The sequence below is a fragment of the Suncus etruscus genome, chromosome 9, assembly GCF_024139225.1.
Source record: "Suncus etruscus isolate mSunEtr1 chromosome 9, mSunEtr1.pri.cur, whole genome shotgun sequence".
In the NCBI taxonomy this organism is placed as follows: Eukaryota; Metazoa; Chordata; class Mammalia; order Eulipotyphla; family Soricidae; genus Suncus; species Suncus etruscus.
The window spans coordinates 50904629-50921909 of record NC_064856.1 but is presented as its reverse complement, the minus strand read 5'-3'; the positions used below and the strand labels follow the sequence as shown (position 1 = coordinate 50921909).

General features: G+C 37.8%; 1 protein-coding gene across 2 annotated transcripts in view; it reads right to left on the bottom strand.

Annotated features, from left to right (window-relative positions):
• The window catches only part of FCHSD2 (FCH and double SH3 domains 2), a 283860-nt gene that overhangs the window by 160452 nt on the left and 106127 nt on the right, over positions 1–17281 (bottom strand). The window lies entirely within an intron of this gene.

Here is a 17281-nt window from a genome sequence, read left to right as displayed (position 1 = left end):
AGCAATTAGATAAGAAAAAAATGATAAAAGAAATTCAGAATAGAAATAGAAGTGAAGGGCCGAAGAGATAGCACAGCGATAAGGTGTTTGTCTTGCATGCAAAAGGATGGTGGTTTGAATTCCGGCATCCCATATGGTCCCCAAGTCTGCTGGGGGCGATTTCTGAGTGTAGAGCCAGGAGTAGCCCCTGAGAGCTGCCGGGCATGACCCAAAAACAAAAACAAAAACAAACAAACAAAAACAAAAGAAGTGAAACTCAGGGGTTCTGAAGGTAACATATTATACATAAAAAATCCTAAATATTTCATCAAAAAATTACTAGAAACGATTTCAGAGTTCAATAAAGTGACAGGATACACAATCAATATGGAGTCCAGGGACTTTTCTCAGTGGTAGTTTGTTCCTCTTATATATGATCCTGAGTTCAATTACCAATAATACAATGAAAGAAAAACAAAAACAAAAATCAATATGCATAAGTCTATAGCATTTCTATACACAAAAGTTCCCAAGCTGATTTCATCTACCACTCCCTTTGTGGGGATGGGATGGGAAGGGGAGGAAAAGAAATCTCCCAGTACCAACCTGCTCACCCTCTCCCCACAATCTACCTTTTATTTAAATAGAAAGAATGTACGCTTAAGGCCAGCATCCAAGACTACTATTCTGCCCTGGATTGTTCTTGTCACCAGAATAAATATCACCTGCTTTGGGCAACACTAAATTGGAGGAAAAGGTAACTATGAAAATAATCCCATTAACAAATGCCTCAAAAAGATAAAATACCTGGAAATCAATCTAACAAAAGAGGCGAAAATTATATACACTAAAAACAGTAGAAAATTAATAAAGGAAATAGACACAAAGAAACAAAATACTCATAGATCAAGAGTCAACATGATAAACATATATAACTCTCCTACCTAAAGCAATCTACAGGTTCATGCAACTCCAGGACATGTACAGGATCAGAACTCACATTGTATACAACTTATATAGTCCCCCTTTAACACATGGCATCCTGAATACCACTAGATGTAGCCCTAATGACCTGAAAACAACAAATGTGAGAAAGTAGAAAAAAATTAATTCATTTATGTTGGTGAGAACATAACTGCAGCTTCTGTGGAGATGCCTTTAAAAGGTGCATTGTCTAGTTCAACCTTCATAGGAAATATTGAGTACGTTTCTCAAAAAAACTAAAAACAGAGCTGACATATGACCCGACAATCCCATGGCTTGTGTCTACCCTCAAAATACACACAAAAAACATCCACTTAGAAAGACATGGACGGAACTGGAGGCTCTGATGTTTAGTGATGGAAGTTAGGATGGAAGTTAGGTTGAACGCTGGATATTTTCACTAATCTGTGCTACAAGAATAATAGGTTGGGGAATGGTAGGTAGCAATCAACAGTGGTCAAAACACTGGTTCTAAATTGCAGAAACAAAAATGCCAAGGGAAGAGAGAAATGAAGAGTGGATAAGGAAAGGTCTAAGAGTAATTAATATAGGGGAAAGATTAGGGACCTAGACCCTTCTATGGTGTGCAGAAGTATTTGTATATATCTAAAACACTTGACCCGATACTACCAAAAGCACAGGACCCCAAGTAATGACAATCAGACTTAAAAATATAACTGTCAAGGAGTCAGAGTGGGGCAGGGGGAGAGTGAGGACTGAGGTGATATGATTGGAAATGGGAACACTGTATGCCTGAAAACCCATTGCAAACAATTATGTAAAACACAGTATCTAAATAAAACTGGAAAAAGTAAAAATCAAAATATTGCCTGATGTAGCAATACTACTACTCCTGGGCATTTGTATCTGAGAAGTATTGAAGACACAAATTCAAAAGTAAATTGCAGCCCTATGTTCACATTATTCTGTTTACAATTACTTCAATAAGCCCAAAGGGTAGCAGGAACTATAAAAAGAATTAGCTCTGAATCTTAAGTTCCCCCTAAAACTGGCAATGATAAAGTTTGTTATTTTTAGGTACTGTTTGTTCTGGAAACTCAGGTACCATTACATTAATCACAATTCTTCCACTTACATATACTTTTATGGATCATAATTACTAATTCTCCCTGTATATGAACAGTATTTTTCACATCTTCACTTTGTCCCATCTATTCCTATTTGCATGAAACATTACAGAAATACTACCTGCTGAATTCTCTCCCTGTGTCTTTAAATTGATTTTCAAATTTCCTAACACAAAATAATTCATATAATATTCAAATAGGTACGTAGACAGACAACAAGTATAAAAAAATGTGAAGTTACTAATGCCCTGGGATTCAATACTTTCTCTTATTTTTAAATTAAGGTAACATTGGCCTGTATGCTTTCAAGGTACAATTTTATAACTCTTCAAGACATTTTTACACCAGTGTGTCCACCACTAAAGTAGCAATATCTCTCCGCTAGATTTATCTCCTCTGTAGTAACTAACATATTTGTTGGCGTATAAGATGACCCCCTAATTTTGCAGTTAAAACATAGGTTTAGGCCTATATTTGCTGTATCAGACAGAACGTTCCTGTGCTGCAACTGTATGTACCACAGTGAGCCAATCACAACAAGCAAAGGTCCAAAGGTTATACTATAATAGACGTCCTCTCTGACTCTGGCCAATCTGAGCAGGCTTTTGACAGTGTAAATTCAGGTCCAGAACATTGTCTAATTTGCATGCATAAAAAGCCTGCTTGGATTGGCCGAGTTAGAGAGATGGTCCGAGCAGCCTGGCAGTGATTGGTGCAGGATGGAGTTGGAAAATTCGTTTTGTGGCAATATTCAGACAATTTTCATTTAGTGGCATATTGAAACATTTTTCGGGATATACTCGGCATATAAGACGACCCCGATTTTCGGTTGACTTTTTTTGTTTCAAAAGTCGTCTTATACGCCGCAAAATACAGTACCTATGTCCTGATAACCTTAGTTCTGTAGTCTGATTTCAAGGATTTGTTGGGTATGTTCCCTCCCATTCTTTGCTTCTTTGTTTTCCACATATGAATTGATATCATGGGGTAGTTACTTTTCTCCTTTTGACTTTTTCCCCTTTAGTAAAACCACCTCCTGTTCCAGCCACACTGCAACAAAAAGGAAAGGTGGAGGAGATGCATACCATGCAGTGCTCAGGCTATTCCCAACTGTGCTAAGAGGTTGCTCCTACTGGTGCTCAAGAGACCACAGGGTGTGAGGGGTTGAACCCAGGCCCCCACATACAAAGGTAGGAGTCACCCAATTGAGCACTTTTTGAGTGCCAAATTTTGGCTATAGTTAATTGCTGCAGTGAACACAGGCACGCACATCTTTTCAAATTCATATATTTATATTTTCTGAAGATATCTAGGGGGATTGCTGGAACACATAAACCTATTTTTAGTATTCTGAGAAACCTCTATGCTGTCTTCCATTGGGAAGGAACATTCTCATAAATACTGCTGAGGGTTATTTTTTTCTCCACATCTTACCAACAATTCTCTTTGGTCTTTTAGATAAACCTTTCTCACGGTCACTTAGGTGGGCATTTTCTGGATAACTCTGAGCATTTTTTCCTGTACCTACTGGCTTTCTGTGTATGATATCTTTGGCAAAGTCTCTCTGTTCAGTTCTCCAGACTTTTTTTTTAATCTTTATTTAAGCACCATGAATACAAAACATAATTGTAGCTGGATTTCAGTCATAAAAAGAACACCCCACCACCAATGCCCCCTTATCCCCCTCTGCCCCAACCCCCTGTTTGTATTCTTTCCAAACTGTTCTAATAGGAGCCATAATCCAACACTGCTGGGAGGCAGGCAGACAGGGCAACTCCTAATGGGCCTAGACCTGCCAAAATTGCCCTGGACACAATTGGTGATCTGGTTGAGTGATGCTCAAGAGTCACAGAGAAGGGAGTGGGGGTGGAGGAATGCAGTACCAGGGGCTGAATTAAGGACCCTGCACATGCCAGGCATGCACTTGAATAACTCTCTCCTCCCCATTTTTGATGGGGTCTTTTGTTTCCCTGTTGATTTTGTAAGCTCCTTGTATTTTTAGAGATTAGCCCAGGTGTATGGTATGCAAGTGCATTCAGCAGGATCCTTGTTTGGTGTGTTTTAATGATCTTTAATATGATCTTTTTGTTTTGTTTCTTTCACTGTACAGAAGTTTTCTCAGTTCGATGTAGTCAATTTTATTTACTTTTACTTATTTCTCTTGCCACTATAGTTAAATTCCTGAATATATCATGAAAGTCAGGATCTTGAAGGGCATGACCAGTCAGTCTGATGTGCTTATTATATCTGCAGCCAATAGAGTCTCTCCAAGTTGTCTCTTATATCAGGACTACAATAGACATTGAGAGTTCCTTTATGGTCTTTGACAGTTCTAATTCCATATATGTAATAAACTAGTTTTCCAACAATATCTGATTCCTCTCAAAGAGAAACAATATTTAGAGACTACAATCTAGATACTTCCTTATCTTTGGGATCTGGGTTTGTATCCTTCTCTATGGAGCCATTTTCTTTCTACTCTGAGTAATAAAGTAGCTCACCTGGCTCTCTCATTATCACACTCTTCTTTTTTATTCAAATTATTACATTTTTACTACATGGTTTAACTGAATAGTCTGTTTACTGACTATTAAATCCATCAGTAAAAATCTTTGCTGACTTTATTCTTTTAAACACTATGTTGCCAAGGCAAAGAAAGAAAGAGCCTAGCATTTGACTGATGCTAATAATATTCACTGATTATATGAATAAGTATGATTATTATTTCTAATGCACAATACCCAAATTCATTTTGTAGTTTTGCTAATCTGAGTTAGAAGTGTTTGTGTTGAGATTTTTCTGGTTCCTAATTTTTATATGTTCAAATAAAAAAAAAACACCTATCTACCAATCCTAGATTATGACATGGTTTTATTTTGCTGCATTTTTTGGAGTGGCAGGGGACACTTGGTAGTGCTCAGTAGTTACTCCTGTCTCTGCACTTACGAATCACTGGTAGTGCTCAGGGGACCATATGAGATGCTGGGGATCGAACCTGGGTTTGGCCATATGCAAGACAAGCGCCTTATCCACTGTATTATCTCTCTGGCCCCTGACTAGGTTGCTTTAATATAATAAAATCAATTCCCTAGAAAAACTGCAGATTTGACCATTTCCTTCATGGGAAGAGAATGCACGTGACCATTTGCCTATTTTCTCTATGGGAAGAGAATGAAATGGGAAAAAATAATCAAAATTTTATTCCATGCTTAGGATGCACATTACACATTAATTTCCCTGAAGGTTTAGCTAAAGCCTAGATGATTGAATTGAAAGAAATTGAAAAAGAAAGCAACGACTGTCAACTCTTCTTAGGTAGTCTGATTAAGGCTGATACCTCTGGGACATTCTCAGAATGGGTTGGGGCAGATTCCCCTTTCTCTCTCACAGCATAGTAGCCACCAACCAACACACTCCGAACCTCTGATAAACACTGTCCAGCTCCACAACTTAACCTTATCAAACTGCCAACCTGCCAAATTTGTTTCATATCTATAGATCCTATACACCTCAAAATTTCATAGTTTCAGCCCAGTAATACCACAGGAAATCTTATGAGAAAGCACCTACTAATCTACCAAGTTTAGGGAGCCTAAACAGTACCACAGATGGCTCAACTAGCACCAACTACAGCCCAGTAAATCCACAGACACTGACTTTAGTAACACCATGAACAGAGAATAACTACCATTTTAAAATGATCCTTGTTGATCTAAGTTTTAATAATTCTATTTGCCTTTGTGTTTTAACAAACAATATTAAGTTTGTGTGTGCCTGCAAGGAGGCAGGCTATGGTGGTGGGTGGGAAATCGGGAACACTGGTGGAGGGAAGGTCATACTGGTAGTGGGAATGGTGTTTGAACATTAAAGTCTGAAATGACTACATTGTGCACAATTGATAAATCATGGTGTTATAATATTTAAATGAAAAAGAAAGAATTCATAATATTTAGATAATAAGTATGCATCATAAAATGAATTTCTGCCAAATAAATGGCAAAACATGACAGTACCCAGTTAAAATAAAAATCATTTGATATTTTCTTAACAAATTACGTTTGTGTGTTTGTGTGTGTGTGTGTTTTTGAAGGTTGTTTTTTGTTTTGTTTGTTTGTTTTTTTGGACCATACCTGGCAATGCTCAGAAATTACTACTGGCTCTGTGCTCAGAACAAACCCCTGGCAGACTCTGGGACCATATGGGATGCCGGGAATCAAACCCGAATCCATTACAGATAGGTCATGTGGAAGGCAACACCCTACCAAAGTGCTCTTGCTCTGGCCCCAACAGCTACATTTTAAAAAACCTGGTTAGAGGCGCCGGAGAGGTGGCGCTAGAAATAAGGTGTCTGCCTTGCAAGCGCTAGCCAAGGAAGGACCGCGGTTCGATACCCCATTGTCCCATATGGTCCCCCCAAGCCAGGGGCGATTTCTGAGCGCTTAGCCAGGAGTAACCCCTGAGCATCAAAAAAAAAAAAAAAAAAAAAAAACAAAAAACCATGGTTAGAATTTAGTTTCATCATTGCTAAACTGGTCATGTGACATTTCATAGGAAACATGGGATCTGATGAGCCTCAGGTGACAGTTACAGAAATAGCACTCAGTGATTAAAACAGATGAATATAAGAAGCACTTCTTCAGACTCCCCTAACTATATTAGGTCCCAATATAACGACAAAGAAACTGGACACTATGATCATGTAATTAGTGAACATTTCATAGAAATTCCAAGCTATCATTCTAAATCATTTATAGTGCATTTTATATGGTTTTTAAATTTCCTTAAATTACTTGTATTTCTGTCTTCTGTGCATTACAAACATAAAAGCAATTTCTAGAGCTCTAAACTAAAATTTATCTCTTTTGTGCATTATAAAGCATAACAGCAATTTCTAAAGCTCGAATCCACAAAGTTGGACTGTATCAAACTGAATGAGCCCTTCAGAGATGAGACAAGGAATTCATGAAATAGACAAACAGTGAGATCTTTAGATGAAAGACTTTATTCAGGACAGTTCACAGAGGCAGAAATCATGATGTGTGTGTGTGTGTGTGTGTGTGTGTGTGTGTGTGTGTGAGAGAGAGAGAGAGAGAGAGAGAGAGAGAGAGAGAGAGAGAGAGAGAGAGCACTTTCTCTATACAGCTGTTCAAGATTTAATCTGCAGGATGCACAAGAAACAACCTGTGGTCACTATGGTCCTAAAGGACAGCTCAGAAACTTTTTATACTGGTTTCCCAATTTTTTTGGGGGGGGGGGTTGGGTTTTTGGTCACACCTGGCAGCGTTCATGGGTTACTCCTGGCTCTATGCTCAGAAATTGCTCTGGACAGGCTAAGGGAACATATGGGATGCCGAGATTCGAACCACCATCCTTCTGCATGCAAGGCAAATGCACTACCTCCATGTTGTCTCTCCGGCCCCCTGGGTTCCCTTTTATATTATGCATAAACCTACACCCTGTGAACAAACACAAACAAACAAAAAAGGATAAAATCCATGCCAGTTAAGCAACAAAGGAAAATTAAACTACAATGGGCAATTATTTTTTAAGTTTTTATAACAGTACTTTTCAATGTTTCCCTTAAGTTCTGTTTTTGTTTTGTTTTGTTTTTTAAACAACTCCCTCATTATACAACATGATTTTCTAAACCTGGAACAAACTAAACATATCTGAACATCCCTGATGTACAGTAATAGTAATTTGGCTTCCTAGACACTTTACTCTGGAGCAGTGGTCTTCATAAACATATACTGCTATTAATATACTCTTTGGAATACCGAAAAACATCCCTTTGCAACTTTTGAAAAAGCCATCAGTGTTCGATGTAAGCCTGGCTTTGTTTTACAACTCAATAACACTTTCTCTACTGCTCTAACAGTGAAGCAGCACAAAGCAGGTCACTGTTCAGTTGAAATGGTGGAAATAGACTGATGGCTTAACCTTTTGCCCATTTAGAACAGCACACTGACCAGAAGTGTGCACCAGCATCATGCCATAGGTTACTGCATACCCATTTCTTCCCCTCTACCCCCCAGCATAAAAAGAAACTAAGATTTAAATTGTACTAAAGGTTAGCCATCAGATGGTCCTTTGAAATTACAGAAAACCATACTCTTGTTCATGTATGTGTTGTTATAGTTTTGTCATCACATCCAGCAATGTTCAGGAGTTACTCCTGGCAGGCTCAGGAGACCATATTGAACCTGGGGATTGAACCTGGGTTAACCGCATGCAAGGCATATTGCCCTATCATTGTGCTATCACCTGACTCTTTTTTTTTTTTTTAATAATATCTTTATTTAAATGCAAGCAGCTGAGCCAGGACCTAAGATGGTTGGTTCAAATCCCGGCATCCCTTATGGTCCACCGTGCCTGCCAAGAGCTATTTCTGAGCAGATAGCCAGGAGTAACCCCTGAGCACTGCCGGGTGTGGACCCCCAAAAAAATAAACACCATGATTCCAAACATGATTGTAGTTGGGTTTCAGTCATAAAAAGAACACCCCTCACTTCACCAGTGCAACCTCCTATCAGCAATGACCCCATCTCCTCTTCCCACCCCCATCTCCTCTTTAGATGCGATAAAGAATATCGTAGAATTCTGGCAGTTTGAGCTGTGGTAGTGGCATGAAAGAACGAACCAGACTGGTTACAAATATATTTAGCACAGAAAACTGACATGATTGGCAATGACCTGGCTTTGAAAAAGAAGAGAAAGAGATCTGATGACATTTAAATTTTGGCCTTATTCAATTGAGTGACTGTTCTCAACAAAGATGAATATTTCAATATTACATAATAACATAAAGAGTTGTTGGATTATAATACAAACATTCCTAGTTTTAGCAGAAGTAGAGGAAAAACAAATAGCCACTATCTTATTTATAGTGAGATATCAAGAAAAATCTATGTAAAACTAAAAACATCAGAATAGGATCCGGGAGAGTAAAAAGGAATTTGATTAACTGATAAAGGGCATGGCATAACTTTGTATGAAAATATTATTTATATAAGAAAACAGTAGGTGGAATGTGGAAGATAAATGTAAACTTTTCCCTGGAAAGTATTCAACTAGCTCTTTGAATGCTTAAACATATATAATTAGGAGGGTCTATTTGGGGGGGGTTAGTTTTTGGGTCACACCCAGTGGGGCTTGGTATTACTCTGATTCTCTGCTTAGAGGTCAAAGTAGTGCTCAAAGGACACACAGTGCCAGGGACTGAACCACAGCACCCCACAAGCAAAGCATGTACTCCCACCTACTCTTTCCAGCCTCCTCCTTTATTTTTTTAAACAATGTCTTTTGTTTTTGTGGTTTGGGGGCCACAACTAGCTGTGTTTCATGCTTACTCCTCACTCTGTGCTTGACTCCTGGAAGGCTGATGTAGTGTAAGGAATTGAATCTGGGTTGGTCGCATATAAAGCAAGTGCCCTAACCATTGTGCTATCACTCTGGCCCCGAGAAGATTTTTATTTAAAATTGAGTTCTCTTAAATACACACACACACACACACACACACACACACACACACACACACACACATAAATATTTGGTTTTTGGGTCACACCCAGCAGCACTCAGGGGTTACTCTTGACTCTATGCTCAAAAATCACTCCTGGCAGGTTCAGGGGACCATATAGGATGCTGGGATTCAAACCACGATCCTTCTGCATGCAAGGCAAATGCCTTACCTCCATGCTATCTCTTTGGCCCCGAGTTCTCATCAATTTTTTATATAAATCTTTATTTAAACACCATGATTAAGTTTTAGAAGTCTTTAGTCCTTAGGAATCATGTTATTGAAAAAAGAAAACAAACTAAGGTTTCAAAGTCAGTTCTAATAACAGATAAGTTATTATTATGACAATGCACAGTTAAGGCAGTAAGCAAACTAACAAGCTACAACTAGTCTAAATTTTGTGAATAATAAAACAGAGACACCAAAGCTGAACTTTTTTTCATAAAGTAAGAAATTTTTAGACTAATCATTGTTTTATATACTTTGCTGTTCTCGGTCACTGTTCTCTTCTTACAGTGTGGATAATCTGAAATGTTATACCATATCTAATATAAATAGATTTTATTTTATTTACTTATTTTGGGGGGAATTTTGGGGCCACATATGATGACGCTCAGGGGTTACTCCTGGCTATGTGCTCAGAAATCGCTCCTGGCTTGGGAAATCATATGGGACACCGAGGAATCAAACCATGGTCCATCCTAGGTCAGCTGCATGTAATGCAAACATTCTACCACTGCACCACGGCTCTGGCCCCTAAAAAGATTTTATTTTTAATGCTTCTAAGAAATACCAATAAAGAGAATTTTCAACAATTCAATTTGCTAAATATTTGATACAGAATAACATATTACACTTGTTTTTGAGAGATTCTTTAAACACAACAGTGCTTGTTACAGTTATGTCAAAATGCTATGTAGTAACAAAGCAAAGCTAGTCCTCTATTTTGCATTGATGTGGTGTAGGAATATGGGTAACCCATATACAGGGAAGAGCTAGCACAGTAGTCTTTATGTCAAATAAAACATGTCCAGTGCTTAGTAAACATTATAGATATCAATGCATTTGTAAGGCTTATATTATCCCTGGGATGAATGAAATGAATTCATATAAATCAAGAAGAACTGGAAAATTGAATCATAGTCCTCATACTCTAGCATTATACAACTATTAAACAACATTATACAACTATTAAAAACAATATATAGATAACCTCAAATGCTATACCAAAAGAGAATTTAATGAAGACACAAGTCAAAAGAAAACTTTAGGGGCCGGGCGGTGGCACTAAAGGTAAGGTGCCTGCCTTGCCTGCGCTAGCCTTGGACGGACCGCGGTTCGATCCCCCGGTGTCCCATATGGTCCCCCAAGCCAGGAGCAACTTCTGAGCACATAGCCAGGAGTAACCCCTGAGCATTACCGGGTGTGGCCCAAAAACCAAAAAAAAAAAAAAGAAAACTTTAAAAATTATCCTGTTTGGGGGCCGGGGAGATAGCATGGAGGCAGGGCATTTGCCTTGCATGCAGAAGGACAGTGGTTCAAATCTCAGCATCCCATATGGTCCCCTGAGCCTGCCAGGCACAATTTCTGAGCATAGAGCCAGGAGTAAGCCCTGAGTGCTGCCGAGCGTGACCCAAAAACAAACAAGCAAATAAAAAATTATCCTGTTTGGGGGCTGGAGCAATGGTGCAAGTGGTAAGGTGCACTGGGTGTGGTCCAAAAACAAAACAAAAAAAAATCCTGTTTTCATTTAAATAAACAACATGTGTAATTACTTATGGTCTAGAATACATAAGTTTGGACATGTGAATGAGGAACAAGAACATTTAGTTTTTCTTATCATAGCACAAATTTTTGAATCATTTGAAAGAAAGCATTTTTATAACTAAAAATTGAGAGGGAAAACTAATGATGCACCACTTGATATAGATATTTGTACCTCAATAAGAAACTGGCAATATAAAGCACAGAGATCTTCGTCATAGTCAGGAAAGGCTTCATCAAAAGAAATAAAAATAAAACTTCCATATAGAGTTATAAAGAGAAGGGGGCACAGACATATGGATCAAAAGTTGTGGTCTACATTCACAATGCAACGCCATGTGGTTGGGAGAAAAGAGGAAATCGTGCAGTTCACTGTATCAAGGATGGAATTGGAGGTTATCATGCTAAATGAAGTGAGAGAGGGGACAAACAATGGATTATCTCACTCACTGATTAGAGAATCAAAATAAGAAAACAAATAGAACTAAACAATGAAAAGCCCACAGCATTGGAATACAAAATCAATGATCACACAGACCAGACCAGAAGAAACACGGGGACAGTAACAGAGGATTGTGGGCACTCTGGTGGTAGTGGGGTGTAGCAATTTTGTTATCTATTATCATAACTTAAACACTATTGTAAACTCCTAAAGTATAATAAATTTAAGAGATGATGGTAGTGTGAAGTGATTGTGATACCTTCATGGAAATGAAGAACTTCAGAAAAGCCAGAACAGGATGTACATAATGGAGCTGAAGAAAGAGTGCCTGAGTTAAAAAAATTTGCGTGTGATCTGCTCTGGTTTAACCCCTGGTATGGCTCTCTGGATATGGCTGGGATTGATCCTCAAGCACATCAGTAAGCCCCCAAATCATCAGGTGTGTGGCTCAAAACCACCCTCAAAAATTTTTAATGATGCTGCCTTTAAAAAAAAAAACAACTTGTGTTGAATTACAAAAAATAACAACCAATGTTGCTCTTTTTCTTTTCTAGTTTTTGGGCCACACCCAGTGATGCTCAGGGTGATGCGCCTGGCTCTGAGCTCAGAAATCGCTCCTGGCTTGGGGGACCATATTGGATGGCAGGGATCAAACTGCGGTCTATCCTAGGACAGCTCCGTGCAAGGCAAATGCCCTACTACTGCGCTACCGCTCTGGCCCCGCAACATTGCATTTTAAAAAAAACAAACAAACGAACTATCATATACACTCATCAGCAATTATAACTAATGTTAAAATTAGTTATTAGAAGCTAAGTTTATAAATAATAAATTATACTCTGTACATCCTAACCAAAATAACTTTAAAGTTTTTTTTTGGGGGGGGGTGGTTTTTTGTTTTTTTTGTTTTGTTTTGTTTTTGGGCCACACCAGCGATGCTCAGGGATTACTCCTGGCTGTCTGTTCAGAAATAGCTCCTGGCAGGCACGGGGGACCATATGGGACACCGGGATTCGAACCAACCACCTTTGGCCTGGATTGGCTGCTTGCAAGGCAAACGCCGCTGTGCTATCTCTCCGGGCCCCAAAATAACTTTAAACCTAAAGCTGATTTTAAAGACATCACAAAAATAAATTTTAATAATAAAATGAGATAACATATAAACTATTTGATATATGAACACATATATCATTGTACTCATATAAAATACTGATTATATTATGGTACTCAGTAATGTCTCTTGTTAATCTTTCATTCAACAATTATTATCAAATCACATAATGTTGCCCAAAAATAACCCAGGTGAGTAATTTTCTTTAGATGTTCACAATTTTCTCTTTAGATGAACTGAGACATCTAGTTTATTCTACACTCAAATATCATTATTCACCATCCTTGGGCTTTTGAAATCAAACTGGGATATCTATCATCAGCTCATTTGGCTCTCAGTCCTGTGTATCTGCACTGAATTATACCTTCCTAGTTCCTCAGTTTGTAGTTGACAGTCAATGGGATTTAAGCCTCCACATTTCCCAGAATACCTTTCTATCTATTAACAAGTTTGATCATTCTATTTGTTGCTTCTCTAGCAAACTCTGGATAGAAGGAATGATGACCACATCTGTGAATAAATTAAAAGGCTTTCTAATCTGCATATATTGATCATCTTGAGGATCTTTGTCCTGAAATACAATTACTTTTGTGCAATTGTTGATTCAATAGTTTACTTTTTTTTTTTTTTTTTTTTTTTTTGGTTTTTGGGCCACACCCGTTTGATGCTCAGGGGTTACTCCTGGCTAAGTGCTCAGAAATTGCCCCTGGCTTGGGGGGACCATATGGGACGCCGGGGGATCGAACCGCGGTCCGTTCCTTGGCTAGCACTTACAAGGCAAGACACCTTATCTCTAGCGCCACCTTCCCGGCCCCTCAATAGTTTACTTTTACACAAAATGAACCTGTTACACTAGCAGTCCAGGGGGTAACGGGAAGAAGTATGGGATACATGCTGGGATCAGTGGCAGAGGGAAGTTATCACTGGTGGTGGGAATTGCCCTAATTCACTCTCACTATGTACCTTTAATATAACTGTGAAAGATTTGTAATCCAAATTGATCTCAATAAAAATTTTTAAAAAGTTGGGAGACGGGTCAGGTAAAATAAAATTTTTTAAAGTTTACTTTTAATCAATTTTTCGCCTATTTGATGAATAAACCTATTTGAAACAAAAATGTATGCACCTCAATAGTTGCTTATTTCATAGAGAATTTTATTCAATAGGAAGGAAGAAATGAAGAAAAGATAATGTCATGCGTAGTATTTAAAAGTTGTAAAATTTCCATAAAATTGAATAGATTAAAAGTTAATAAAATTGGGCCGGGCGGTGGCGCTGGAGGTAAGGTGCCTGCCTTGCCTGCGCTAGCCTAGGACGGACCGCAGTTCGATCCCCCGGCGTCCCATATGGTCCCCCAAGAAGCCAGGAGCAACTTCTGAGCGCATAGCCAGGAGTAACCCCTGAGCGTCACCGGGTGTGGCCCAAAAACCAAAAAAAAAAAAAAAAGTTAATAAAATTAATGAACATAGCTATGCTTGGATTAAAAAAAAATTCCTAAATGTCCCATGGAATTATCAAGGAAAATAAGCAGAACTGCCCGGTGTTTTATTAATTTACTATTATTTCTTCTTCTGCAAACTTTAAATGTTCAACTATTCCACCCAAGTAAAATGAAGCCCTAGAAACATTAGCCAACACTTAATTTATAATTTATATCAGGATGAATACAAATCATTTTCAAGCTTCTTTTAAAATTCCCAGATCCCTAATTAATATTCATGAGGATGTCACAAAGCAGTTACAAAACTATGCCAGAGGGGCAAGAAAATATAAATGTGTGCCAGTGGAAGAGAAGGAAAATTTCTCTCTCCCCAAAATGTAAGATTTAAGTGTAACACCAACATTTCTAAATAATAGCTTCAACTATTTTAATCAAATTATTCCTCACGTAGCAATGACACTTGGAAGCACCAGATAACATTGCACAAAGGCCGAGTTCATTTGTTCTGGACAGGTGGCCAGTGTGCAGCTCTGTGTCAGCAGCCAAGCCCGCCCACAATAGGCCTAAAGACGATTATGCAAATGCCAGCCTGCCCAGCTATTTTCCCAGGAACAGGAGAAGGACTCCTAGTAGAAGCTATAATTGTTCTGCACTCATGTGGAAAGCAAGCAGGTTTTTATTTATTTATTTTTTTGGCTGGCAGGGGAGTGCCTTCATTAAGGGCACTACTACAATATGTGTAAGATGTATAAACACACACATCATGAAAAGACATGAAGGAGCTTTAATGTGTTATTACAAAGAGAAAGAAGGCAGCCTAAAAAGGTTATACACTGTACATAAGACGTGGCATAAGGAAGGTGGAGTATATAGGAGCGTGTGAGTATGTGTGTGCTTATGTGTTTTATGCATCATGCACAGTTGACTCCATTCTCTTCTTCAAATTGTCCTTGTTAAGGGACTCTGCTTTTTATCAATACCAAGTCTCTTCTATGGCTTATACCTTGCCAATAAGATATATAGAAAGAGACTTGTTCAACTTTTGACCACTAAATCTTGTTAGTAAAAGATAAATATTCTCTATCCAAGCTGGAATAAGAATTACTCCATATATGTATGTAAAAAGAGCCAATAAAAAACAAGTTAAAGACCATTTAGATTAGTTACAGCATTTACATAGGAATATTGAACTCCCCAACATTTATTAACAACCATTATCAAAGCATTTGAAGATGATTTTTGATTTTAAGAAATGTGATTGGAAACTTAGTTCTTAAACAGCAGTTTTAAAGTTACCTGCTCTAATCTCTAACTTTATAATTCTATCCGGAAATAGTTATTTCATCTGTTATTACTGATTAATAATCCTATTCACTCAATTCCCTCCTCTACAAACAAAAGAGTCAATACTTGTTTTATTTAGTAAAAGGCATAAGAACTCTTGAACTGGGGCCAGTTAGATTGCGCTAAAGGTGGTGCACATGAATGGAGTAGATCCTCATCACTTCATACCTTTGGGAATGAACCCCCAAATACCACCCTATGTGACTAGATGTGGTCTAAACCACGACCCCTAAAAATGCTACTGATTTACCTACCCTAAAAGAACTTAATAGTTTATAGAATTATTTTACACAAAATCGTTTATATCAGACTGTAGACAATGAATTAAAGCTCAAATTATAGCAATTTAATAAAATTAATTTACAATTATTAAATTGATGTTTTCTTCTAATTTGGATCTACTATTAACATTATTTTGTGTATATATGATTTAAATTATGAATTAAATTTGTCATTGTTTAAAAATTAGTTTCTAGGGGACTAGAGAGTTCAATGGATAAGGTGCTTGCCTTGCAAGTAGCCAGTCTAAGTTCAATTCCTGAGATCCTAAATGGTCCCCAAGTACCACCAGGAGTGGTGACTGAGTGCAAAGCCAGGATCTGTCCTGAGAAATCAGGTGAGGCACCCTCAAAAATGCAGTAACCAAACTATGATAGTATAGGCATAAAAAGAGGCAAAATTCAATGGAACAGTTTCTTCAATAAATAGTACTGGGGAAATTTGGAATGCATATATCAAAAAATGAAGCTGAATAAAAAATATAAATCGGATCTGGGGAATTTGTTCAAAAAGCTGGCATGCTTATAGGAGACCCAGTTTTGGTTGTAAGCACAGTATGATCCCCCAAGTATCTATGGGAAACAAATTCTTAGCACAACCAGAAAAGGACTCTCAAGTACTGCTGGAAGACCAGGCAGAGTACTGATCAGGTAGGGCAGTGGTGGGCAACCTTTTATTTCAACTGATCCAAATCTCAAAACCATGATTGAAATTTATTTTGAGAGCCACATTTTTAAAACCAAAAATACATAGGATGGTACAACTGTTTTTAGTTTCAATAAGTTTTTATTGAGAATATTCTACATGCAAGTATCCACATAGGTCGGGAGGATACAAATAACACAACTAATAAAACAAAAACTTTAGAACGCATAACGTTAAATTCCGTAAAATTTGTCTTACAACGTAGAGAAAATTACATCCTGACAATGGCTGACAAAGTCACAAACACTAATGTGAACATTGGCCTTGCATTTCCTTGGATAGTTTGAGTAAGTCAGGTTTGTATGTTGTTGTTTTTAATTTTAGGCATGATTCCAGGTTCTCATCGATGAGATGATTTCTCAATTTACTCTTGATAAGATTCATGCTTGAAAATAATTGTTCGCATAAATATGTAGACCCGAACAAGGAAAGAACAGCAAATGCTAGCTTTTTTAGTTGATTATATGAATCAGGAATACTATTCCAAGTGTTAAAAATCAACATATCTTCCTTCTCCAGGTCTTTCAAAGCAAACCATTTGTGCTGTGAACTAAGTTCATATTTGTGTTTCTCCAATTTTTCTAAGTTAGCACAAAGACATTCAAATTTCGAGCTCCACAGTTCT